This window comes from Xenopus laevis, chromosome 5S (genome assembly GCF_017654675.1).
Source record: "Xenopus laevis strain J_2021 chromosome 5S, Xenopus_laevis_v10.1, whole genome shotgun sequence".
In the NCBI taxonomy this organism is placed as follows: Eukaryota; Metazoa; Chordata; class Amphibia; order Anura; family Pipidae; genus Xenopus; species Xenopus laevis.
The window spans coordinates 47,924,980-47,950,849 of NC_054380.1; the positions used below are offsets into that span (position 1 = coordinate 47,924,980).

At 38.5% G+C, this 25,870-nt stretch overlaps 1 long non-coding RNA gene across 2 annotated transcripts in view; it reads left to right on the top strand.

Annotated features, from left to right (window-relative positions):
* The first annotated feature begins 624 nt into the window (after nt 1-624).
* The window catches only part of LOC121394204, a 93,161-nt gene continuing 67,915 nt past the window's right edge, over nt 625-25,870 (top strand). The window contains exons 1-2 of one of the 2 annotated variants that reach the window (XR_005961551.1): nt 625-950; nt 2,369-2,547. This is a non-coding gene — a long non-coding RNA (uncharacterized LOC121394204). The remainder of the gene's footprint in view (nt 951-2,368; nt 2,548-25,870) is intronic. The other variant, XR_005961552.1, reaches the window with a different exon arrangement.

Here is a 25,870-nt window from a genome sequence, read left to right on the forward strand (position 1 = left end):
CTCAGTATGGGGATTAATGTCAGGCAGGCATATTTTGGGTGCAGCAAGCTCAGTCATATCAGGTATGTCTGCATGATAACGTAATATCAGCTCATCATCTCTCACTAGCGGTGTAGTGATGGGTGAAACAGAGAAAAAATCAGCAAATGCATTAAAATCTATGGGTGATATTTTTTTTGACAAAAGACAAATTTTCTTTTGACACATGACAATTTTTTTGACGCAAGACAATTTTTTTCACCCATTGTAGTCATCAGAGGCATAGAAAAGTTTAACTTCCTCAGACTCCCAGTCAGCTAACTTAGGAGTGAGGTCCAAATTTTCATCATGTGATGTTTTACAGCCTGCAGAGACTGACCTCCCAGCAGATGAACAGGTACAGCTAAAGCTACCCAACCGGTTCCTTTTTACTGAAGAGCTGCCCTGAAAAAGTCTCTTGCATTTCTCTCCAAACAGAGCAGAAACAAATTTGTGTGCATGTTAAGCAGGCCCGGACTGACAATCTGTCAGTTCGGGCAATTGCCTGAGAGGCCGCATTATTTTTTGTCCGAGTGGGCCTCTTCTGATCCTAAATAGAAACTATGCTGCAGCCGCAGCGTCTCTCCCTCACTACTGACTTCCGGCTGTTTCTGGAAGCCTGACACAGTGGGACAAGCAGTCCGAATAGTTAACTTGGGGGAGGACATTGTATCTAGTTAGCCATCTCCCCCTCCTCCCCTCCTGCAGGCAGTGTGCGATCATTTCATTATCGCTCTTGTGACCTGCTGCAGCTCCCGCCTCCCAGCAACATTAACTTCAAGAAGAGATCAGCAGTCGGAAGAACAAGTGCGGGAGGGAGAGGCCTCCGGATTTCTGTGCAGCTCTGGTGAGCCAACGAGGGCCGAAGGAAGGGTGGATAACGAGCAATGTCAGGGTGTGGAGGAGGAGGATGACAGACGCAGCTAATGCAGGTGGGCCTTGCCTGCTAGATTTGACTACCCCATAACCTACACAAACTGCACGTTCCAGCTGCCTCCTTCTCTGCACCCTTCACAGGCAACTTACACATTCTCCAACAGCCCCCCCCCCACTACTTCATTGACTGCTGCTTAACTGGCTACTACCTCCAATCAGACACCCCCCAAGAAAGTTTGTTCAATATAGTTTGCTTGGTGTCACCAAGTTACATATAGGCTATGTCGGTTATTCTCTTATTTCATTTTACTTTTAAAACCCTAGAGTCTCTAAATTTCTGTCTGCTCTGTTTAGTTCAGTGCCCCACCATTTGTTTTTATTTTACTGCCGGAACTCCCCCCTCCTCTGCTCTCCTTACAGTCATTTATTTTGTCTGTACACTAATTTTTTTGTTGTACTTAGGCTGGGGTGCATATAGTGATTAAATTAAATAAATCAAATGCAGGCTATTGTATTATCAATTAATTCATAAAATACATGAAATATTATTATTTATTAACATCAATGAATTGATAAATTAAATGGAGTACTGGTGTTTATAAAATATGTATGTCTGTGTATAAAGTAGAACACCAATTTTACGTTTTTGAGGAGACCAGAAAAACAAATTTAAAATCAGGGAAATGTGTTAAAGTAACTTTTTCTTCAAGTACTGGTAGCTTTTGTGAGTAAAGGAAGGCCCTCAAGCTCAGGTTTTCTGGTGGGCCCCAGGTGCCCCAGTCCGACACTGGTGCAACTAGTCTTCTTGGTGGCCCTACCATTCGTCTACTGCACTGGACTACAAAGAGGGATGTTAGTCCTGGGTACTTGGGCAAACACCTCTGCCTAGACTGGAAGCCGGGCAGACAAGTCACTTCTGAGCCCCCCCCCTAAGGCTAATGTCACACTTAGGCGATTTGTGTTGTTTGAAGTACATATCCAGCACTTCTTGCTCCTGTGTTCTCTGGTTTATGTGCTGTAAACCGTATTTTTTTTAGTACTATATGTTCAGGATCCAACTAATGACCTGCATGAATTATTTGCAATTTTAGCCCAATATGAGTGGGATGAGTACAAGACCAGCGTGTGTTTACATGTGGGCTGCTTTGATTTTTTTGCCCGGGCTGCTTTTTACTCCCAGTCCGGCCCTGATGTTAAGTAGACAAAACCACCGTAGAAACATGTTTATAATGCTGTTTAGGTCTGTCAGTGCACATAAGGAAGAGGATACTATGCTGTCCACAATTCTCCTTCTCAATCAATACTTTCTTTTGAGAGGGAGACAAATAATGTCTGAGAAGTTTTAGGCTGCTTTATGAAAGAGCGACAGCACCAGGGAGTTTGTTGCAGATGTAGAACTGTGTCCTCCATCTTGTGCTGAGGTAAAATAGAATCTTCCTGCCTTCTATGACCTAATTATAATCATACCTTGCAGGCATCCACCAATCAGGAGGCTGTCCTCGTGGGCTCTCTCCTTACCAGGAAGAGAAGATGGGGAGAACCCAAGCTCGAATCTTTTTCTGAACCTTAGGGCAGAACTCCACAGGGTGATGTTATCCAATGCATCACACTGAGAGAAAACGCAGGCGACCAGTTGGAGGTGCCGAATATAATGTAAGTGATATAAACATTGCAGCTATAAACTACACACAACTGTCAGATGAAGATGCAGCAAGCGGCATCACACCACTGCGCTGTGAAGTTCTGCCCTTATGTGTCTACTTGTTTTGCGTTTAGCAGTGTGAGAACCTCCAAACTCTGGGTACAGGTAGTCTAGTCAAAGATTATGAGGGGCAATTGCCACCTGGGCCAATCTTTCTAAGGAACAAAGGTCACCTGGGTGTTTCTTCAACAACACTTTCAATGACTCAAACTTTGACTGTAAATAGTAATGTAATTCAAATTAGATTCCTCGCTTTAAAGGAAAACTATACCCCCAAAATGAACACTTAAGCAACAGATAGTTTATTTCAAATTGAATGACATATTAAAGAATCTTACCAAACTGGAATATATATTTACATAAATATTGCCCTTTTACATCTCTTGCCTTGAACCACCATTTCGTGACTCTATCTGTGCTGCCTCAGAGATCACCTGACCAGAAATACTACAACACTAACTGTAACAGGAAGAAGTGAGGAAGCAAAAGGCAGAACTCTGTCTGTTAATTGGCTCATGTGACCTTACATGTGGTCTGTATGTGTGCACAGTGAATCTTACGATCTCAGGGGGCGGCCCTTATTTTTTAAAATGGCAATTTTCTATTTATGATTACCCAATGGCACATACTACTAAAAAAGTATATTATTATGATAATGGTTCATTTACATGAAGCAGGGTTTTACACATGAGCTGTTTTACTCAGTATCTTTTAATAGAGACCTACATTGTTTGGGGGGTATAGTTTTCCTTTAAGTTAGTGTTTCTATAAAAGGGCAGGAAGTTTCCATAAGTAGCACACATAAAACAATAATTGCAAGTACAATTCATAAGGTGTAACTAATTTTCCCTGGGATGTAAGTGCAGGAGTGCTAATTAGTGCTTTTTTTAGTGCTCATTTACATAGTTTACATATTTACTGCTCTCTGCAAACATAATTAAAACATGGCACTCTGCAGAAAGCAGTGTCTTAGGGCAGGTGGAAAGGACCGGGCCCTAATGTGGGATGCGGCCCCTGCCCCCAGGGCCGTAACTAGGAGTAGCCAGAAGGGGCACATGCTAGGGTACAATGCTGGGGGGGATGCAAGGCATGCACCTAGCTGTCTCCTCCTATCTCTATTGGATACTACTAGCCAAGTATTGGATCCAAAGTCCTCAGAGGCCTGCTAGTATATCACACCATCCAACATCTTCGAAATAGAAAGAGGGAAATGTGTGACCATGCCCATTTTGTGGCCACAACCCCCCATTACCGTGTTCATTTTATAAAATTTGGCAGGTTATGAAAGTTTGAACATATTTCTGTGGTTTTTATGTGTTTTGCTAATGCATTGCACTTTAAAGGAACAGTTTGATGTAAAAATAAAAACAGGGGAAATAGAAACATTTTTTATTTTGCATAGCCTATCTAATGTAGTTAGTTAGCCAAAAATGTAATCTATAAAGGCTGGAGTGAGCGGATGTCTTATAGAACATAACAGAATACAACTTCCTGCTTTTCAGCTCTCTAACTCCTAGTCAGTCAGTGACTTGAAGGGGAGGCATATGGGACATAACTGGTCAGTGAATTTGCAATTGATCCATAGCATTCAGCTCAGATTCAAAAGCAACAGTTATGACCCATTTGCCCCCCCTCCTCAAGTAACTGATTGGTTACTGCCTGGTAACCAATCAATGGAAACCAAGAGAGCTACAAAGCAGGAAGTAGTGTTCTGGCTATTATGGAATGACATCCAGTCATTCCAGCCTTACAGCCTTATACATTACATTTTTGTCTAATTAACTATATTGAAAACATTATATATTTTGCACAGCCTATCTATTTACCCAGTTTTTATTTTTATACTGAACTATTCCTTTAAACTGCAAGTCACAGTCACAATTGTTTCTTTGTTTACCTTAAATTGTAACAAATGTATCTAAGTGCACCTGCCACTAGTGATGTACGGGATCCTGCTAACTTCTGGGTTCAATTTTTATAGACGCAGGCCGCTCACCCCGCCCCTTTTGTGACATTATTGGTGGGGCAGGGTGGGTCTATAAAAAAAACCTGTAAGTTGGGCTCTGGCAGGCATTGGTGGAGGGAGGGAGTAAAACCGGACCCGCACATCCCTACCTGCCACGTATTCTGAGCTCTCTGCCAAAAGCCAATTAAGTTTTAGAAACATTATTTTTTTTTCTGGCTGGTCAGTGAAAGAGATCAAAGAGAATGTCAGAACATTTCAGTAACAATCTGTGACTGTGGGTTGAGCTGTCGAAATCGGGACTGTCCCGCGAAAAATGGGATAGTTGGGAGGTATGTTATATGCACACAGCCAAACGCAGTGTGCTAAGTGCAAAAAAAATGGACGATTGTGGACTTTTTTTGCACATTGTTTCGGAAATGAGGCCTAAAGTCTTCATACCCATCTGGAGCAGTATAATATCTTTTCAGCATTGACGTTATTTTCCTTTGCAGGACAATTTAGATATATAAACACTGTTGGGGATTTTTTTTAGGATTTTCATGATGAATTCTTTTAATGTTCATGCTTTTTTTTTTTTACATAATTAAAGACTGGTGTTTTACCATATTTAATAATAATAATAATAATAATAATAATAATAATAATATATATATATATCAATATATATATATATATATATATATATATATATATATATATATATATATATATATATATATATATAAATTATTTATTGCCGATGACTGGTAATCTACATTTTTAGCATTTTAATATACTATTATATTAATGTATTGAAAGGTCTGAGGAGATTGCTTTTTTGTTTTATTATCTTGACTTAATCTGTTTAGTGCTACTGCTGGTGCAGTCCTTTGACCTGAGGATTAATATGACTAATACTGTATAGATTGTAATGGTCACATGTTGTCGGTTGAAGGGGATGTTTCTAATCTGTGGGAAAGCATATTTATTTTAGTGTTGTTCTTATTATCTCCCTTACATTTAGGGTGTAAATGCAGTTTTGTGCCATCTACTGGACAAAATAAAGAATACGCGTAGAAGTATTTCAAAGGCCCTTAAAATTTTAATTAATCAAGCTTGACTGCAATGCCTGCAGTACTGCAATGCAATACCTGCAGAAATCAGCTTTACATATTTGATCAAAATGTATATAAATTATAAATATTATATAAATCTACTGTTAAAGGAGAACTAAAGCTAAAGAAAGTAGGGCAAAAATATTGTCCATTATGTTTTGGGCATCTATACCAGCCCAAAGCATTCACAGTCATTAGGAAGTAAAAATCTGTGCCTCCAAATATGCTCCAGTAGCTCCCCATATTATTTTCTGCTGATTTAGTGCACATGCACTGTGCTGCTGTTACTTACTGAGCTTAGGGACTGACACACAAAATATTGAATGTATATTACATATAACTGCTGTAATATAAGGCTGATTAGAAAATAAATATTGGTACATGGCAGCTCAGAATCCAGCACAATTAGCATCAGAATTTAATAATCAGCCTTTTAGCATCAGTTTGTATGACAGACAACTCTCATTTTCTGCTGGATGATTTCTGACAAGTACCAATATGTCCATGTTCTACAAAGATTTACCTGAATTTATCCCATTTAAGTTATGAGTGACCTCCATATTTTTAAAACAGCATTACCAAGACATGGAAGGCTGAAGCTGAAGGCTCAGTGTAGTAGTATACCAAAGTGGGAGTTGTCCTCACCTTGGACAAAACAAGATTCAGACCTAAATTAAATTTTTTTCCTGTCCATCTGAGAGATGATGTTATAAAGCTATTCCAGGAACAAGTTGAGAGAGAATTAACTAACTTGCCTGCTCTTCATCGATACGGTTGGAACCGTTCCCCTAGCTGAAGGCTCAGGGCGGTGCATGGTGCACCTGGGCCTCTTCCAGTACCTTGAGAGTTTTGTGAATAACTTTTTGGGACTTTTTATAATCTCAGCATTACCAAGACAACAGACCTTCGATTAGAAAACAAAGAGTAAAAGCTTTGGGTTAATTCAACCCCACTGTCCAAGTTCTTACACAGAGGAAACATGATTTCTCGATAATGTCATTTTCCATGAGGGAATCTAAAATCGAAAATGTAATGCTTTGACAAACTTCCCAATAACTGCAGGTGTTACATTTGCTAGTCTATAATTGCAACTTTGAGATCACAATTCCTTCTTTGATATTAGTATATCTACTCTTTCCTCCTATCAATGTGTACCATAAAAGATGAAAAAGTATCTTACAAAATCAGTCTGGACAACTTTGAGGTGAGCCTGTACTTTGGCTTCTCTTTTGTATATAATAAGGAAAAACAGGTAAAGCACATTTTATTATTGATTTCTTAATTGCTGCTATAAAATACAATTGAGGAGTCATTTATAACTGCAGTTACAGTGCACAATTTTAAGTACAAGTTGCCATTTTTTTTACTCACAATGTGGTGTTCCCCCCACAATGGCATGTGTGAGGTGGCGATGTGTTATTGACAATTGTCAGGTGACAATGTATTAAAGCACCTGTAGTCCCCACCTGGAACCTCCCCTACCCTCCCCATACTCCCCAATAAATGCAATTATTGGACAGGAGTCAAACAGATAACATACCACCAACAGTGGACATATTAACTTCCTTTAGGAGATAAATGTTGAGATTAACTATTTGGATACTTGCCTCCTTTCAAAGTGTAACTTGTACATGAATAAGAATATGTAATACTCTTACAACTTTGTGTGTTCAAGAACTGAAACAACTGTTAAATTCAAATAAAAAAAAAAATTAAAAAAAAAAAAAGAAAGCACCTGCAGTTGTACATGCACTTCAGCGTAAATCAGACACAAAGGTCTGAAAATCTTTGCTGACCAAACGTCTTAATATCAGAATGACGTCTGTGCCCAATTCTTTAGAAAAAAATTCACTTTGTCAATTGATGCAGGCCATTGTGGAAACCCTGAAGCTACCTTGGCCTTATAGGGTAGTGGTAGCTCCAGAATTACCCTGCATAAATAATCACACTGCACCTGATTCACAAGAGGAGATGGATATCTAACAGAACAGAATACAACTTCCTACTTTTCAGTTCTCTAACTCTGTTAGTCAGCGACTTAAAGAATCTTACCACATGGGACATAACTGTTCAGTGAGTTTGCAATTGATCCTTAGCATTCAGCTCAGATTCAAAAGCAACAGATATGACCCATGTGGCCCCCCTCAAATCTCTGATTACTACCTGGTAACCTTTATAGATAGCCTTTATAGATTATATTTTTGGTCAACTAACTATATTATAAAAAAATTTTCTTTTGCACAACCTATCTATTTACCCAGTTTTTATTTTTATACTAAACAATTCCTGCAAAGATTAGATCAGATATTGTTCTATTGCTCTAAAAGGTAACACTGATATCACATACAGATCCACAGGCTCACACTGACAGCTTTACTGGTGGGTGGATTGGAAATCTATGCCTCTCCATCTCACCAGACTCAGCACTGGCAAATTTGGTGGTGAACTATTTCAAATCTCCATCACTGGAGGCCCCTTTAAAGCATTTTGTGGTGTTTCCCTGCATACTCGACAAAGTAACAGCCATTTATGTAGGAAAAAAGACACAACTTCCAACCTTTTTGTCTAAATAAACCTTTTGGTCTAAATAAAACTGCTATATATAAAAAACCTATCATGTTTTTGTCTATTCTGTCTTCCAACTTCTGCATGGTTCAGTTAATTCATGGTTTACTTTCCAATGCCCATTTTTTTTCTTTTTCTGCTTTTATGTAATATTGGTTATTTTCAGTTTCATCCCTCCATAACACCTACTTTCATCTCTCTGTCTTCCTTATTTCATTCTTTTTATCCATGCACCACTTTCCTCTCCGTATATGGAAGTCTTTCCTTTACCAAAGTGCCATTCTCTGCTACTTTACCTCCTTTCAGTATGTACCATACTATCCTCTATTTCCCTTAAGTGCAATTCTCTCATTTATCTCCTTTCCTACTTGTCCAACTCTGCCCTTCTAATCCCTTGTTGTGCTATTCTATTCCCCAATCCTTATTTGCCAATTAAGGAGAACTAAAGCTTAACAAAGACGTATTCTAGAAATGCTGAAGATTATGCAATGAGATTCTCTACCACCCGTCTACTAGTCACCATAGTTCTATATCAAAAGAGAACTGTGCCTCTGACGATGTCTACAGTAGCTCTCAATGTTATTTTAATTTACATGCCCTGTGCTGCTGTCAGTTACCTGAGCTTGTGGGCCCACTCACAATATACTGCATATATTAAATATAAACATCACTACGAGGCTAAATAGTATTTACTTCAGATTACATGGAAGCTCATGAATCAGTGTAATTTGCATCATAAATTAATAATTAGTCCTGTAGCATCAGCTACACTAATAATATATATACAAGATGATGACCACTTTGAAGACTTGATTTATTATTGTTATAGAGGCTGGTGCATTAAGTTTATAAAAGTAACCCATATTTGTTTTTAGGATTTCATTCTCCTTTACTGTATCTTACCCTTAACATTCCCAACTACCCATCTTTTTCTTCTCCCATCCTATGTATCATATACAGTGAATCCTATTTGCAAATAACTCCAATCTCTATAAATACCAATGAATTGTGCTCTCCTCATTTGCCCAATCTCCTTCTTTATCTCAAATCCCTTATACAAAAGATTCTTCTTTCCTACATATTGAGTTTCAGCCAACCCATACTCTCAGCCTGTAATGTTTCAATTACACACCGAACAGGGAAAGAGACAACTTCTGCACAGACTTGACTTAAAGGGGTTATTCTCCTTCCAAACACTTTTTTTCAGTGCAGTTGTTTTCAGATTGTCCCCCAGAAATAAAGACTTTTTTCAATTACTTTCCATTATTTATTTTTTACTGTTTTTCCAAAAATCTAAGTTTAAAGTTGAATGTTCTTGTCTCTGGTGTTTCAGTCTGGCAACTCAGTAATTCAGGTGCAGACTCTGAACTGTTACAATTTTGCAACATTTATTTGATAAATTTCTCAGCAGCATCTCTGGAGTATTAGCAATGATTGTATCAATTCTAACAGCTGCCTGTAATGAAACCCAGAGATTCTGCTCAGCAGGGACAAAGATAAGAAATGTATCTATTAAATGTATCAATTTAGAACAGTTTTGGGGGGTCGGCGACCCCCTCCCAGAGCTGCTGAAGGTGAAAAATGACACTTTACACTTCAATATTAGAAAAATGGTCACAAAAAGAAAATAGAAAGTAATTGGAAAAAGTCGTTATTTCTGGTGATCTATCTGAAAACAGCTAGTTGTTTGAAGGTTAACCACTCCTTTAAAAGGGCACCCACTTTCCCTATGGAATGTAGGGCTAAGAATACAGACAGCTGTTAACAGAATTATATGCTGAGCTGTATGTACAGGGAGGCTTATCCTAAAATAGTTTCCCATGGCATACAGCAATCACATCTTACCTGTTGCTCAATTTAAAACAGTTTTTATTTTACCATACAAAGTCCTGGCTGAAGAGAAGTCCTGGCTTAAAGGAAAACTATACCCCCGAACAATGTAGGTCTCTATAAAAATATATTGCATAAAACAGCTCATATGTAAAAGCCTGCTTCATGTAAATAAACCATTTTCATAATAATATACTCATTTAGTAGTATGTGCCATTGGGAAATGATAAGTAGAAAATTGCCACTTTAAGAAATAATGGCTGCCCCCGGGATCCTAGGATTCACGGTACACACAAACAAACCATACAAGCAATACATGTTAGGTCACATGAGCCAATTAACAGACAGAGTTATGTCTTTTGCTCCCACACCTCTTCCAGTTAGTATTTCTGGTCAGCTGAGCTCTGAGGCAGCACAGAGACCATCACAAAATGGTCGTTCAAGGAAAAGAAGTAAAATGGAAGTATTTACTTAAATATATATACCAGTTTGGTAAGATTCTTTAATATGCCACTTAATTGATATAAACTACTTGTTGCTTAAGTATTCATTTTGGGGGTATAGTTTTCCTTTAAAATCAAGTGACTTTTTGTCACACAAATAAGGAAATTGCGGGTTTTTTCCACCTAGAAACTCTTAACCCTTCCTTGCCCTAATGTTCATGAAAGATTTGAGATTCAGCTAAATTCCAAAATAGTGCATTTCATGGATCCCTTCTTATAATACCATACTTTAGAACATAATCTTCAGTGTATATAAAGTATGTTTTAGTAGAATAATAAATATAAATAAATACAAAGTACAGTTACAATAAACTGTCATGGAGACAAGAGGATGGTTCACCTTTAACTTAACTTTTAAATTGTCATAGTATGGCTAATTCTAAGCAACTTTTCTTGTCTTAATTGAAAAAACTATTAAAATAAATAATAATTTATCTTTTTCTTCTGACTCTTTCCAGCTTTTACGTTATGGGGACTATTAAAAGCAGGCACATATGTGGATGGGAAAGGACAGGGGGCAGGGGGCTTTGTGGAGTTATTAATTTATAACATACAGATGTATAGTTTCCTTTAATCAAGATAAGATTATGTTAACAGCTTCCTACTTTTTCTAGCATATATGTAATTCTTCCTAGATTGTTACATCATTTTACAATTACATAGTTTCATTAAGTTAAGTTGGGTTGAACAAAGCCCATCAAGTATAACCCAGTGAAACCCATTGAATAAAATATATTTATAGACACACTGAAACACCTACCTATACACTCACATTTATAAACTAGAAAGATCAACATCTATGCTATTTGTAGATTATAGAATCACAATAGCCTTTGACATTATGTTTGCTCAGGAAATCATCCAAGCCACTCTTAAAAGAATTAATAGAATCTGCCATCACAATGCTGACAGGGCATTCTACAACCTCAATGCTTTTAATGTAAAGAACCACCTACGCTGCTTCAAATGAAAGTTCTGTTCTACTAATTTAAAAGGGTGATCTCTGGTGCATTAATGCTTTTCCTGGGACAAAAGACCCTCCTCTATCTGTCTATAATGCCCTCTAATGTACTTCTAAAGAGTAATTATATCATACCTCCCAACTGCCCCATTTTCTGCGAGACAGCCGTGATTTTGACAGTTCTAAAACTTAATTAAATTAAAAGGCTTTTTGGCAGAGAGCCCAGAACACTCAGCACCTGCACTTTGATACACTTGTAACAATTTAAGATAAGCAAAGATACAATTGTAACTATTTAAGATAAGCAAGTGACTTGGGAGAACTGAGCAGCTTAAAGGTCAATTTCACCTTCATTAGCAAAACATAAAACATTGCCCTAAAACTCCCAGAAATGTGTCCAAACTTTCATAACCTGCCAAATTTTGTATAATCGACATGGTAATTAGGGGGTGTTTTTATAAAATGGGCTTGGTCAAATTGTTGTCCCTCTTTACATTTCTCAAAAGTTGGGAGGTATGATTATATCCCTTCACAAGTGTCTTTTTTCTAGAGAAACCAACCCCAACATTGACAGTCTACCCTCATAGTTTAGTTTCTGTACTCTGGCAAAATTATGTTTTCCTCCCTCAAGTTGATACCATTTTTTATGCAAGACATAACTATATTTGCTTTATTAGCAACAGAATGAACCTGGAATTAGACAACTTTGTTACTTGGCTACAAGATCCCCAGATCCTTCTCAGCTAAGGGCTCCCCAGCATAAACTTGCCTGTTTGTTGTTCAATTTTCTAGTTTTGTCAAATCACTTTGCAAAGTGGCATCATTTTTCATGGAACTTATAGTTTTGCACAGTTTAGTATCCTCCAGGTCATTAATAAACAAGTTAAAAAGCACACCAAGTATACAGGAAAATGGAGACATACAGGCACCAGATAGAAAGGAAATAGGGGCACACAGGGGAAGAGAGAGAGATGAAAAGAGTAGGGGCACACAAGACAGAAGAGGTTAATTTTTTTTGCTCTTCATTATTTATTTTTTATAGTTTTTGAATTTTTTGCCTTTGCCTTTCCAGCTTTGAAATGGGAGTCACTGACCCCATCTAAAAACAAATGCTCTGTAAAGCTACAAATATATTGTTATTGCTACATCTTTTTACTCATCTTTCAATTCAGGCCCTCTCCTATTCATACAGTATTCCATAATCTTATGCAGTGTGCAGTAATATCTAGCTTTTAGTTACTTCCCTATTTATTAAGACATCTTTAGGGGAGAACATGTGCAAGGGCGATTCATTTCTAAAGATTCAAGTGATCTGGATGAGTTCAACTAGGAGAGCTACAACAAGAGCCAACACAGAGGACTCTATTTATACAATAAATGTACTGCTTAAAATCAAGTTAATGTGATGCAGTTCTGTTGATCTAACCCACCTGTTGAAGTCATACTCCACTGAGGACATACGGTATCATGACAGTTTACCTGCAAGTAACAGAAATGGGAAAACAAATCATATCTGTACTGTTTGCATGCCCTGTGCTCCCTAACCTTCCTATTGTCTGTCTGTATTCATTCACATATCTTCCTTTCTGCTCCTATCCACATACTCCAGCTCTTATAGACTCTACAACTACTTACAACACCTTTGACCTCCAGGTACTAACAATACCGGCTGTGCCAGTAACAATGTATGAACTCTCCAAGCTTCTATTGTCCTCCCCACTCATAACTTGCTCTCTTGACCATATGCCTTCTTCTCTGCGAGAAGATATGTGAGACGTAAAGCTAATGTCAAGGAATGTCAGAGGACTAAACTCGAAATTTAAGAGAGCTTTAGTCTTTGATTATGTAGCTAGGTACAAAGCCCACCTCCTCTTGTGACAGAAGACACATCTTGTAGGCCAAAAATTGATGGCCCTCAGGAAGCGCTGGGTCAGACGCACCAACCATTCCTCCTACTCCACTCATATCTATATTGATCCAGAAAACCCTACAGTTTGACCGCCTTTATCTTTCAACAGATCACTACAGTTGGTACATAGTACTCCACTATAAGATAAATATATGATAATAGTTAACCTATATATGCCACCCCTTCAGTAAAGAGACATTAGACCTGGTGTTTACAAAGGTGTCAGCATATCTCCCTTGCCCAGTATGTTTTGTTGGGGACCTGAATACAGTGATGGACCCACCAATTGATAGTCTCCCGAAAATGGCACACCAGACTGGCCTTGTGGAGTTTAGGAAAAAGTCAGCAAGCACTCCGGAAACCTCTTGTAGTGAGTAAAAGTTATTGCTTTATTTCAAAATACATTAAAACCATTGCATCCTGACGCGTTTCGTATCTAAGCGATACGTAGTCATAGGCATAATTTCACAGAAACTTCTAACGGCTTTTTAAAGGAGTTTTTAGGAAATGACATCATCCTACACTAGTAATTCGATCAAAGCCGGTATTTAGCGTTCATTGGAAACTCCTGTTATTAACTATTTCAAAGCTATAGTACACCTTAAAATGCCGTTTTTAAACAAATAATTTTAAAACCTTTATATTATAAGGAAAAAATGTTATTGAAACAAAGCTCATCAAAGAAATAGAACCTAAGAGAAATAAATATATAATAATATAATAATGGTGTAATATAATAATCAATTCCGTTGAAAACCAAAGAATTAGATTGCTTCACGCTTAAATCATTTTTCTTTCTTTTTCTCTTTTTTAAATATATATATAATAAATCCATAGGATTTCAGAGCATATTTGATCAATTAAAATTCTTTTTAGTAACTCTTATTTATTTTCGGCAAACATTATAAGCCAAAGCTCTGTGCGGTTCTATATAGTTAATGAATTTTACTCAGATGGAAACAACTTAACGAGGATAACTAAGGAAAAACTAAGGAAACAATGTAGATCAAAACTGAAGTTGTAGCTAGAAAATTGAAAGCGTAGCGATCTTGGTTGCTAGCGTGATATGTACTTATAATTAAACATAACTTTTCAAAGAATCAGTTTTAGAGGCTTATAGTATCAAGAAATGAGACATACTTAAGGACTAGTCAAGAATTTTTAAGCAAATAAACATATAAAATAAAAATAAATATAAAATTAAAATAAAAATAAAAAGTTCAAAAAATAGTGATAAAGTGTTCAGAAAAAGGGGGGGGGGGGGAGAGAGGACTCACACCAGGGTAGTCAAGAGCCTAAACATGACAGGCTATATCAAATCTGAAATTGAGACCTGTAGGCTGTCGAGTCCCTAGTGTGAAAATCCAAAAAGCTTCTCTATGGAGAAGTTTCTCCATTAAGTTCCCTCCTCTATACGCAGGCTCAATTTTTTCTATACCCTGAATATCCAGATATTTAATGTCTCCATTGCCGCATTCAAGAAAATGTCTCGAAACTACTGAGGAATTTCTCTGAGATGTTATATGATTAATATGCTCCCTCATTCTATTTTTTAAATTTCTGGAAGTGCACCCGACATATTGTATGCCACATTTTGAACAACTAAGTAAATAAATAACAAACTTAGTGTTACAATTTATGAAATGATTCATTTTAAAGGATTTGCCTGTGCTGTTACTTTTAAACTCCTTAGATACTAAAATCCTTTCACATGTAACACACCTATTTGCACCACATTTATAGGTGCCTTTTGTTTGTAACCAGGTTCCTCCTTTTACTTTGCCTGGTACAGCACTAGGTGCCAATAGGTTACCTAATGTAGGTGCTCGTCGTGTGACGAATTTACAACCATCCTTGAGAATGTTATGCAGACTTACATCATTGAACAAAATGGGTAAATTTTTCTCAACAATTGTTTTGATCTTCTGGTATTGCCTGCTAAAGGAAGTAATAAACATAGGTTTATCCTTTATTTTGTCGTTATCACTATCTTTATTTCTTGCTTTTTTATGATCATTCAAAAGGGTCATTCGGTCAGTCCTGAACGCTTTTAGAAAGGACGATTCCAGAAGATTAAAGGGATAGTTTCTCTGAAGGAGACGATTTTTTAGATCAACCGATTTTTTAACGAACTCTTCATCCGTACTACAATTTCGTCGGAGTCGTTGAAATTGTCCGAATGGTATGGCTTTGAAAACATGTTTTGGATGGCATGAGTCAGCTCTGAGTAGTGTATTACCTGCAGTCTCCTTCCGAAACACTGTACTTACTATTTGCCTACTTCTATGGGTGAGCTCCAGGTCGAGAAAACTAATTTTGTTTTGACTAAATTCACTTGTAAACCGTAAATTACAATCATTCTGATTTATTTTGTCAACAAAGTTATTGAACTCAACCTGTGTATCTCCCCAAATAAAAAGCAGATCATCCACATATCTCTTGTAGAATTTTATATGATTTAAGTTGTACTAAAAAGAATTTTAATTGATCAAATATGCTCTGAAATCCTATGGATTTATTATATATATATTTAAAAAAGAGAAAAAGAAAGAAAAATGATTTAAGCGTGAAGCAATCTAATTCTTTGGTTTTCAACGGAATTGATTATTATATTACACCATTATTATATTATTATATATTTATTTCTCTTAGGTTCTATTTCTTTGATGAGCTTTGTTTCAATAACATTTTTTCCTTATAATATAAAGGTTTTAAAATTATTTGTTTAAAAACGGCATTTTAAGGTGTACTATAGCTTTGAAATAGTTAATAACAGGAGTTTCCAATGAACGCTAAATACCGGCTTTGATCGAATTACTAGTGTAGGATGATGCCATTTCCTAAAAACTCCTTTAAAAAGCCGTTAGAAGTTTCTGTGAAATTATGCCTATGACTACGTATCGCTTAGATACGAAACGCGTCAGGATGCAATGGTTTTAATGTATTTTGAAATAAAGCAATAACTTTTACTCACTACAAGAGGTTTCCGGAGTGCTTGCTGACTTTTTCCTAAACTCCACAAGTGCATACACCCGCAGCTACGGGTTCGGGGCGATGCACCCGGACCACTTGAGACGTCGGGTGAGTGCTTTTCCCTCTTTTACTTGAGACTCCACACCATAATCTTCATTTATGTGATTGACCTGGGGTTTGTACACCCAGGTCACTGCCGTTACCGGGTGAGATATTTCTCATTGCTCATCCAGCGAACATATCCAGTAGCATTTTGCAATTTGTATTAGGACTGTGCAGCTGTTTATTATTTTTACACCAGACTGGCCTGCTGAAGCAGTGGACAGAAGCCTTGGGGCTAATAGACATTTGGTGACACATTTGGTGATACATTTTCACTAGAAAAGCAATTTTTCTGTCACTCAGCGGGGAAACATTCTCTTTCCCTGATAGATATGGCCATTGCCTCTGCAGACTTGATGCAGGGGGTAAAAGACATTAAGTATCTTCCAAGAGCCCTGTCAGACCATGCCCCTCTGTACTTGGTAATCAATACTACGCCCAAACAAGGGCACTCCCGTTGGAGATTGTCCCCTATGTGGCATGACAACACAAAAGTGGTGGAGCTGTGCACCTCTGAGTGTAATTCATGCTGGGAAGCGAATACAGGAACTAGCAGTTCCAACATGGTCTGGGAAGCGTCCAAGGCAGTAGCTCGGGGGAACGCTCATTTCAGCTATTACCAGGGTACGCACTGTGGCTAAACAGGTCATTTCTGAAGCTGAGGAGGGGGTACAAATGGCTAAAAAAGCCTATTGTGAGAGGAATGACAATACTAACCATCAAGCATTGGTACTTACTTAGACAACCAAAGAAGTTGCAGAAGCCATTGTTAGCCTTCCCGCGGGATAGACTCCAGGTCTTGGTGGCCTACTAGCGGGCTGATACCGGCTACTTAGTGAGGAATTTGCCCCACGACTCCACACTACCCTACCAAAAACCAATAGTGTAGGCACCCTCGCCCAATCCTTCTACTCCGCATTGATTGTGCTTATACTGGAAGAGGGGGAAAACCCAGACATGTGCGACTCCTACAGCCCTATTTTACTTATTAATACAGATGTTAAGGTCTTGGCAAAAGTTCTCTCCAGGCGCCTCAATAAAGTGATAACCTCTATTGTCCACCCAGATCAAACAGGCCAACATGATGGGGGCAGAGGCAATTGAGGGGCTATATGACTACCTAATCTCCACCAAAAATAAAATGGTACAGTACAGGATAATTCATAGGACATATATTACACCGCTAAGGCTAAAAGTGATGGGAAGGAACCCTACCGCATCATGCCCAAAATGCAATTCACCAGACTCAGGGTTCTTTCACTTGCTATCGGCATGTCCAATGGTATATAAATACTTGGCAGAAGTAGTGCAATACATTAATGAACAAGTCCTATTACCTGGCATTCTTGTCCCCGAGGTATGCTTGCTGGGAGTGTTAGAGGACACGGTCCTACTGAATAAGACCCGTACCCTAATAAAAACGCTATACTTCTATGCCAAAAAACATGTGGCAATGAAATGGATGAGCCCCCTTCCTCCACAGGTTCAACAATGGATTTGTTTAGTAAACAGTATCCTACCAGTTATTTAACGAACCTATCTGGCCAGGCATTGCCCCAAAAGTTTGAGAAGATTTGGGACCCCTGGCTGGATGTCAATCCAGGGGTAGCCCTCTAAGAATACATGGGAACTCACTACACATAATTAATCTCTCAATAACACTTATTGCCCTCTAAGTTTCCTCCCATTGACTACTGGTGAGTGTCTTGCTATATATTCCTGATGTGTATAACTTACTATTACCCGACAAATTTGTAATTCTATTTGTATGGTCATAGCATTGCAAGTTTATGTATGTGCTGTTGTGTTGAGAAAATGTTAGATAAAAACCTTTAGAAAAAAAAAAATAGATGCCAGAAACTGGTAACCTTGCCCGAATATAGGTTCTCTTTGGACATTCCTGGGTGCGCTTACCTGAACATTTATACCTTTCTGATCTTGACCTTGGCCTGATTATCGACTAGAATCTTGCTGCCTGAACTGACCCTGGACTTGACATCGCTAACTTCTCAACCCCTTGGATACTGTGTTCTGTGTTGGTGCACACTGCTTCCTCCTTGGTCCATAAATCCCAACCAGAGCCCTTGGGCCCTGACAGCATAATAGACTTTGAAAGGGCTTTTCTTGGCATGGCATCCTACATGGAGGCCTATGAGTCACAGCAGACTGGCTTTGGACAAGTGCTGGACGCTATCCTTGTCAAGTTATCTCTTGCTCCGCTGGCAACCCCTGTGACAGCTACAGCTGTACTACCTCCATTAGCTCTGTCTCCTGACCAGGAACCACAAATTCCTGCTCCTCCTTGCTACAATGGAGACCCCAGTCCTGTCATGGGTTTGTTAACCCTTTAAGTGCCAGCAGAATTTCACATTTTGGTTACGCGAAATGCCAGCCGTTTTTGAAACATTTTGTGCTCTCTCACTTTAGGGGCATTTTCTGAGGGGAAACCTATAGTTTACCTAGGAAAACTGTACATTGTTTTTTTCGGTAGAAACTGAGCTTTCTAAATCTGCCTGAGTTTTCATGTATTTCCACCTGTGCAAAAAAATTTATAGTGCTAAATACCAAAAAAAAATGAAAAATTACCATTTTTCATCGTATATCAATTTATACCAGAAAAATATTTCATTTTACGGATGAAAATCCAACTGATTTGGAAAGCCTTATGTCTCTCGAACGTGCCAATACCAGATATGTATAGTTTTAGGGAGATTTAGGACTTCTGTACCTCAAAAACTCCCGGCAGTATATTGCCGAATTTTGAAAGCACTAAGGCAGAAAACGGCATGCTTTAGATTCCAAGGCAAAAACTCCTGAAACCGTAGGTTTACCCCAGAAAACCATACATTTTTGAAAAGTACACATTCTGCCGATTACAAAATGGGTAACTATGTCTCTCTACTCCCAACTACCAAACATAAAAGCTTGTCTGAACATAGCGGTTTTTCAAAAAAAAATTCAAAATTCTGAAAAATCATTTCAAAGGTTTTATTTTGCTGCTCCGCATATCCCAAACTATATTAGGTACCAAGAAAAAGCACCTGAAATATGATTGCCAGGGGTCCACTGAACAGTTTGATACCCATTATGCATAGGTTTACCAAAGTATCTGGCATTTAGAGACACCAATATGAAGTTAGCACATCCAAATTGATCAGGACTTTACTTCAGCTACTGAGAAATCAACACATTGACTGCATATTTTGTGGGGTAAAAACACAGAAATATATGTTTACCCCCCAAACCCATATATTTTTGGAAAGTACACATTCTACCGAATCTAAAATGGGTACCCATGCCTTTCTGCTCCAAACTACTGAGTCGCAAGGCTTTCACAAAATTGTCAGTTTTGGTGAAATATGTGAAAATTGCCTCAAACCTTCAACTTCCCAGCACCATATCACCCATGTATCATTATGCACTAAGAAAAAGCACCCTAAATATGATTGCCATGGTTCCTCTGAACATTTTGGTGGCCATTGTTCATAGGTTTACCAAAGTATCTGGCATTTAGAGGCCCCAAAATGAATTTAGCGCATACAAACAGTCCCGTGGGTAACTTCAGCTAATGAAAAATCAACACATTGACTGCATTTTTGTGGGGTAAAAACACAGAAATATATGTTTACCCCCAAAACCCATATATTTTTGGAAAGTACACATTCTACCGAATCTAAAATGGGTACCCATGCCTTTCTGCTCCAAACTACTGAGTCGCAAAGCTTTCCCACAATTGTCGGTTTTGGTGAAATATGTGAAAATTGCCTCAAACCTTCAACTTCTCAGCACCATATCACCCATGTATCGTTATGCACCAAGAAAAAGCACCCTAAATATGATTGCCAGGGTTCCTCCAAACAGTTTGGTGGCCATTGTTCATAGGTTTACCAAAGTATCTGGCATTTAGAGGCCCCAAAATGAAGTTAGCGCATACAAACAGTCCCGTGGGTAACTTCAGCTAATGAAAAATCAACACATTGACTGCATTTTTGTGGGGTAAAAACACAGAAATATATGTTTACCCCCAAAACCCATATATTTTTGGAAAGTACACATTCTACCGAATCTAAAATGGGTACCCATGCCTTTCTGCTCCAAACTACTGAGTCGCAAGGCTTTCCCACAATTGTCAGTTTTGGTGAAATATCTGAAAATTGCCTCAAAGCTTCAACTTCTCAGCACCATATCGCCCATGTATCGTTACGCACCAAGATAAAGCACCCTAAATATGATTGCCAGGGTTCCTCCAAACAGTTTGGTGGCCATTGTTCCTAGGTTTACCAAAGTATCTGGCATTTAGAGGCCCCAAAATGAAGTTAGCGCATACAAACAGTCCCATGGGTAACTTCAGCTAATGAAAAATCAACACCTTGACTGCATTTTTGTGGGGTAAAAACACAGAAATATATGTTTACCCCCAAAACCCATATATTTTTGGAAAGTACACATTCTACCGAATCTAAAATGGGTACCCATGCCTTTCTGCTCCAAACTACTGAGTCGCAAGGCTTTCCCACAATTGTCGGTTTTGGTGAAATATCTGAAAATTGCCTCAAAGCTTCAACTTCTCAGCACCATATCGCCCATGTATCGTTACGCACCAAGATAAAGCACCCTAAATATGATTGCCAGGGTTCCTCCAAACAGTTTGGTGGCCATTGTTCCTAGGTTTACCAAAGTATCTGGCATTTAGAGGCCCCAAAATGAAGTTAGCGCATACAAACAGTCCCGTGGGTAACTTCAGCTAATGAAAAATCAACACATTGACTGCATTTTTGTGGGGTAAAAACACAGAAATATATGTTTACCCCCAAAACCCATATATTTTTGGAAAGTACACATTCTACCGAATCTAAAATGGGTACCCATGCCTTTCTGCTCCAAACTACTGAGTCGCAAGGCTTTCCCACAATTGTCGGTTTTGGTGAAATATCTGAAAATTGCCTCAAAGCTTCAACTTCTCAGCACCATATCGCCCATGTATCGTTACGCACCAAGATAAAGCACCCTAAATATGATTGCCAGGGTTCCTCCAAACAGTTTGGTGGCCATTGTTCCTAGGTTTACCAAAGTATCTGGCATTTAGAGGCCCCAAAATGAAGTTAGCGCATACAAACAGTCCAGTGGGTAACTTCAGCTAATGAAAAATCAACACATTGACTGCATTTTTGTGGGGTAAAAACACAGAAATATATGTTTACCCCCAAAACCCATATATTTTTGGAAAGTACACATTCTACCGAATCTAAAATGGGTACCCATGCCTTTCTGCTCCAAACTACTGAGTCGCAAGGCTTTCCCACAATTGTCGGTTTTGGTGAAATATCTGAAAATTGCCTCAAAGCTTCAACTTCTCAGTACCATATCACCCATGTATCGTTACGCACCAAGAAAAAGCACCCTAAATATGATTGCCAGGGTTCCTCCAAACAGTTTGGTGGCCATTGTTCATAGGTTTACCAAAGTATCTGGCATTTAGAGGCCCCAAAATGAAGTTAGCGCATACAAACAGTCCCGTGGGTAACTTCAGCTAATGAAAAATCAACACATTGACTGCATTTTTGTGGGGTAAAAACACAGAAATATATGTTTACCCCCAAAACCCATATATTTTTGGAAAGTACACATTCTACAGAATCTAAAATGGGTACCCATGCCTTTCTGCTCCAAACTACTGAGTCGCAAGGCTTTCCCACAATTGTCGGTTTTGGTGAAATATCTGAAAATTACCTCAAAGCTTCAACTTCTCAGCGCCATATCACCCATGTATCGTTACGCACCAAGAAAAAGCACCCTAAATATGATTGCCAGGGTTCCTCCAAACAGTTTGGTGGCCATTGTTCATAGGTTTACCAAAGTATCTGGCATTTAGAGGCCTCAAAATGAAGTTAGCGCAGACAAATAGTCCTGTAGGTAACTTCATCTAATGAGAAATCAACACATTGACTGCATTTTTGTGGGGTAAAAACACAGAAATATATGTTTACCCCCCAAACCCATATATTTTTGGAAAGTACACATTCTACTGAATCTAAAATGGGTACCCATGCCTTTCTGCTCCAAACTACTGAGTCGCAAGGCTTTCCCAAAGTTGTCGGTTTTGGTGAAATATCTGAAAATTGCCTCAAAGCTTCAACTTCCCAGCACTATATCACCCATGTATCATTACGTACTAAGAAAAAGCACCCTAAATATGATTGCCAGGGTTCCTCTGAACATTTTGGTGGCCATTGTTCATAAGTTTACCAAAGTATCTGGCATTTAGAGGCCCCAAAATGAAGTTAGCGCATACAAACAGTTCCGTGGGTAACTTCAGCTAATGAAAAATCAACACATTGACTGCATTTTTGTGGGGTAAAAACACAGAAATATATGTTTGCCCCCCAAAACCCATATAGTTTTGGAAAGTACACATTCTACCGAATCTAAAATGGGTACCCATGCCTTTCTGCTCCAAACTACTGAGTCGCAAGGCTTTGCCAAATTTGGCGGTTTTGGTGAAATATCTGAAAATTGCCTCAAAGCTTCAACTTTCCAGCATCGTATTGTCCATGTATCATTACCAGCATAAAGCATCCTAAATATAAACATACGGGTCTACTAAATAGTTTGATGCCCAATGTGCATAGATATACCAAACTATGTGGCGCACAGAGACCCCCAAATGACAATATGTATAGACATTTTCACGGCTGACGCGCTGGCTGCTGCAACATAACCACCTGGTGTGTGTATTATGCGACATTAGACCACCTAACAGTACAGAGACCCCAGAAAACCATATATTTTCAGAAAGTACACATTCTGACGAATCCAATATGGGTAAATAAGTGTTTCTACTACAAACTGCCAAACTGCAAAGCAATGCTGAACATAACGGTTTTTATCAAATTTCTGAAAATCGTCACAAAGCTTGAATTTTACCCCATTATATGCCCCACATTTCGTAACTTATCAGCATAAAACATCCTAAATATGAACGCCAGGGGTCTACTGAACACTTTGATGCCCAATATGCATAGATATACCAAACTATGTGGCGCACAGAGACCCCCAAATGACAATACTGTATATACATTTTCACGGCTGACGCGCTGGCTGCTGCAATATAAGCACCTGGTGTGTGTATTATGCGACATTAGACCCCCCTAACAGCACAGAGACAACAGAAAACCATATATTTTCAGAAAGTACACATTCTGACAAATCCAATATGAGTAAATAAGTGTTTCTACTACAAACTGCCAAACTGCAAAGCAATGCTGAACATAATGGTTTTTATCAAATTTCTGAAAATCGTCACAAAGCTTGAATTTTACCCCATTATATGCCCCACATTTCGTAACTTATCAGCATAAAACATCCTAAATATGAACGCCAGGGGTCTACTGAACACTTTGATGCCCAATATGCATAGATATACCAAACTATGTGGCGCACAGAGACCCCCAAATGACAATAGTGTATATACATTTTCACGGCTGACGCGCTGGCTGCTGCAATATAAGCACCTGGTGTGTGTATTATGCGACATTAGACCCCCCCTAACAGTACAGAGACCCCAGAAAACCAGATATTTTCAGAAAGTACACATTCTGACGAATCCAATATGGGTAAATAAGTGTTTCTACTACAAACTGCCAAACTGCAAAGCAATGCTGAACATAACGGTTTTTATCAAATTTCTGAAAATCGTCACAAAGCTTGAATTTTACCCCATTATATGCTCCACGTTTCGTAACGTATCAGCATAAAACATCCTAAATATGAACGCCAGGGGTCTACTGAACACTTTGATGCCCAATATGCATAGATATACCAAACTATGTGGCGCATAGAGACCCCCAAATGACAATAGTGTATATACATTTTCACGGCTGACGCGCTGGCTGCTGCAATATAAGCACCTGGTGTGTGTATTATGCGATATTAGACCCCCCTAACAGTACAGAGACCCCAGAAAACCAGATATTTTCAGAAAGTACACATTCTGAAGAATCCAATATGGGTAAATAAGTGTTTCTACTACAAACTGCCAAACTGCAAAGCAATGCTGAACATAACGGTTTTTATCAAATTTCTGAAAATCGTCACAAAACTTGAATTTTACCCCATTATATGCTCCACGTTTCGTAACGTATCAGCATAAAACATCCTAAATATGAACGCCAGGGGTCTACTAAATAGTTTGATGCCCAATGTGCATAGATATACCAAACTATGTGGCGCACAGAGACCCCCAAATGACAATAGTGTATATACATTTTCACGGCTGACGCGCTGGCTGCTGCAATATAAGCACCTGGTGTGTGTATTATGCGATATTAGACCCCCCTAACAGTACAGAGACCCCAGAAAACCATATATTTTCAGAAAGTACACATTCTGACGAATCCAATATGGGTAAATAAGTGTTTCTACTACAAACTGCCAAACTGCAAAGCAATGCTGAACATAACGGTTTTTATCAAATTTCTGAAAATCGTCACAAAGCTTGAATTTTACCCCATTATATGCTCCACGTTTCGTAACGTATCAGCATAAAACATCCTAAATATGAACGCCAGAGGTCTACTGAACACTTTGATGCTCAATATGCATAGATATACCAAACTATGTGGCGCACAGAGACCACCAAATGACAATAGTGTATATACATTTTCACAGCTGACGCGCTGGCTGCTGCAATATAAGCGCCTGGTGTGTGTATTATGCGACATTAGACCCCCCTAACAGTACAGAGACCCCAGAAAACCATATATTTTCAGAAAGTACACATTCTGACGAATCCAATATGGGTAAATAAGTGTTTCTACTACAAACTGCCAAACTGCAAAGCAATGCTGAACATAACGTTTTTTTATCAAATTTCTGAAAATCGTCACAAAGCTTGAATTTTACCCCATTATATGCCCCACATTTCGTAACGTATCAGCATAAAACGTCCTAAATATGAACGCCAGGGGTCTACTGAACACTTTGATGCTCAATATGCATAGATATACCAAACTATGTGGCGCACAGAGACCACCAAATGACAATAGTGTATATACATTTTCACAGCTGACGCGCTGGCTGCTGCAATATGAGCACCTGGTGTGTGTATTATGCGACATTAGACCCCCTAACAGTACAGAGACCCCAGAAAACCATATATTTTCAGAAAGTACACATTCTGACGAATCCAATATGGGTAAATAAGTGTTTCTACTACAAACTGCCAAACTGCAAAGCAATGCTGAACATAACGGTTTTTATCAAATTTCTGAAAATCGTCACAAAGCTTGAATTTTACCCCATTATATGCCCCACATTTCGTAACGTATCAGCATAAAACATCCTAAATATGAACGCCAGGGGTCTACTGAACA